Source organism: Chelonoidis abingdonii, chromosome 23 (genome assembly GCF_003597395.2).
Source record: "Chelonoidis abingdonii isolate Lonesome George chromosome 23, CheloAbing_2.0, whole genome shotgun sequence".
NCBI lineage: Eukaryota > Metazoa > Chordata > Testudines > Testudinidae > Chelonoidis > Chelonoidis abingdonii.
In genome coordinates this window covers 17,056,184-17,059,204 of record NC_133791.1, presented here as the reverse complement: position 1 = coordinate 17,059,204, position 3,021 = coordinate 17,056,184, and the positions used below count along the sequence as shown (strand labels likewise).

General features: G+C 47.2%; 1 protein-coding gene across 1 annotated transcript in view; it reads right to left on the bottom strand.

The window, feature by feature from the left end:
• Positions 1-3,021, bottom strand: part of ATP13A2 (ATPase cation transporting 13A2) — an 82,654-nt gene that overhangs the window by 79,164 nt on the left and 469 nt on the right. The window lies entirely within an intron of this gene.

Below are 3,021 nucleotides of genomic sequence, written 5' to 3'. Positions count from 1 at the left end.
AAGAACTGAAACCCACTATGAAGTACAGAAGTAGTATATTTTGGGTTACCATTTCCTTTCTCATTACAAGATTTCAGTTCTGCCAAAGTCAGTTGGTATAATGGGTGGGGCGGCGAGCGGAACCCAACAATAACTCTGACCAGCTGTTTTCTACGCAGCACATGAAGCTCCTCTAAAGGGAACTTTTAAGTTCATTATTGGTTTTGATTCCTCTTGCAAAGAGGAAATTCTGACTGAGGTTCATGACCTCCAGGTAGGAGTTTTTGCAGAATGGTGCATCCAATCTGACCCTGGGTACTAGCTCCGCTTTGGGCAGGAACCCTGTTTTCTGTACATTTATGTAAAACACAGTGGATGTTTCCAGTGTAACAGAAGTAAAAAGGCTCACTGATCCCGAGGTCATTTATCATATATTATCAATGCATCCCTGATCAGCATAAGAAAATTCAGATTTTAAGGGGACACGTTTAATTTCATCGAGTAAATTCTCTGGCCTAGGTTATGGAGGAAGTCAGACTACAAGATCATAATGAAAAAAAAAAAATCTATTAAACCGGTAATGATTTGTTTCCAGGCTGTTACCTCAGTGCATTCAACAGAACTTTATCATCAGTTTCACTGCTTCCTGTCTATTCAGGCCACCATCCAGAAAGCCTTTCACAGGTGCAAGATCCAGTGTGCAAGTCTTTGTAGGATCAGGGCCTCAACTGAACAATTTCTCTCTCGTTTAAGTTCCAGATCCTTACTATTTATAGGAGGATTCTGCCAGATATTGGAATTTTTTTAAAAACTAGCAGTAAATAAATAAAGTTGGCAGTGGCCCTTTAAAACTGAAAGTAGCAACCAAATCTGGTTTTCTTCAGCATTCCTAAAGCCTGCGGCTGCAGTGAATTCAACCGAGCAAGCCTTGTCCACACTAGGAAGGTTTTGCCCAGTATAATTCTATCAGGATAGTTAACAGTTAAACCAGCAAACCCCTGCTAGCAAGGATTCAGTTCTATAGTTATGAGCGCTTTATACTGGTACAGCTTATGCCAGTTTGGGAGACTGGCATAAAATCAGGGCTGCACTGGGAAGGCTTAGTCAGTACAGCTATACCAACATACTGTATCAGCAGAGTGCTGCTAGTGTGGGGTGCAGTGCATGCTGACAAAACTGCACGTTTGCTAGTAGAAATCACTCCAGCAAACACCTGGCACAAGCGATGTCCGTCATTCCAACATCGCCATGTTCACACTCGGGCTTACACCAGTACGGCTACGTCAGAAATACAAAAGTCACACCCCAAATGAAATAGCTACACTTAAGCGTAGATATGCTGTACGTGTGTTAGAACCCATCTTCCTGGACCAGTTATAGCTAGGCTGCCTCCTGCCATGTGGGTTGGGAGGTCAGCCTACCTTTGAGAGACTCCACTAAGGAGAATGAGCCAACCCAGATTCCCGTGTGGCTACTTGCCTACATAGCTGGGTGGCCGTTAATTAGGTAATGAGCATCTGGTCCTATCAAGGCTTTGGAGAGCTAAGGCTGGAAGCCTGCAGCTTCTCCTAGTGGTGTCTCCCTGGAGAGCGAGGCTCCCAGACAGAGGGACAGGCCCAGAACACAGTGATGCCAGGCAAGGCACTGGAGCAGCCCAGGAGAATAAATTGGGTGTGGGATGTCCTGGGGAGCTCAGCTAATAGGACTGTCTGGGGAAGACTGGCATCTGGCCCAATGCCCAGCAGAGGCCCAAGCTCCTGGCAAGGAATTCAGTCTTATCTCACCCTACCAGCCCTGGAGCACTCTCCCGCCCCACCGGGAACTCCTGGTGGAGCAGTGACTTGCAGCTTTTGCTCCTTTTCCTGTTTCCCTTTTTGGTTAAATAAACAACACCTTCCAAAGAGGGTGCTCTTTACTTCTAGAAAGGCCTGCTTGGACTTGTTTATACCCTGGGTGAGGGGAAACTGAGGCAGAGGCTCACCAGTAGTGCTGCGCCTGACCACAAACGGTGCGCTGGGGTCACCTCCATGCCATGAGACCCAATAGTTTAAAGAGTAAGTGCTAAGCCACCCAGCAAGGATCACAGCTCTAGAACTCAGCCATCACCTCCCCTTTTGCTCTCAGTAGCAGTTTACAACTCAAGACGACAGACTCCAGGGTGGTAGATCCTAGTTCAGTGGGAGGCAACCTATGGCACGCATGTGAGCTGATTTTCAGCAACATTCTCACTGCCCAGCTCCTGGCCACTGGTCTGGGGGGCTCTGCATTTTAATTTAATTTTAAATGAAGCTTTTTACACATTTTAAAAACCTTATTTACTTTACATACAACAATAGTTTAGACATAGAGGGAGACCTTCTAAAAATGTTAAAATGTATCACTGGCACGCGAAACTTTAAATTAGAGTGAATAAATGAAGACTCGGCACAGCACTTCTGAAAGGTTGCCGACCTGAAGACCAGTTCCAGAACGCTCTCTAGATCCCCGGTGGGCTGACGGGCCACCCATTCCCTCCAGGAGCTGAGAACGCATATTCAAACACAGCTAAAAATACATCAAGACTTTCCTAATGTCAGTTTGATGCCTAAGTGACTTTGGCATCAGCCCCAGGGTCAGTGTGTGATTGTAAAGGGGATAGGAAGGCTCTAAGCCATAAGTTGGACAACCCCTTTTCCAAGACACGCAAGGGATGGGACAAGACAGTTCCTGGGAAATAACTTTGCTGGTCAGAGAAGTGTGGGAGACACAGCTCAGCCAAAGGCACCTGAATGTTTCCTGCTCCCCAGTTTGGCAAGGGAGGACTGTTGAGCGGAGCAGCCCCAGAAACGCAACCCAAGCAGGTGAGTGCCACCTCTGGGACTTGGGTAACGCTGTGGCATGAGTCTACCTGCCCCACAGAGCAGCCTGCTCGTGCCGGTGGGCATGTAGGTTAGATAAATGTCTATCAGGGATGGTCTAGACAGTATTTGGTCCTGCCATGAGGGCAGGGGACTGGACTCGATGACCTCTCGAGGTCCCTTCCAGTCCTAGAGTCTATGAATC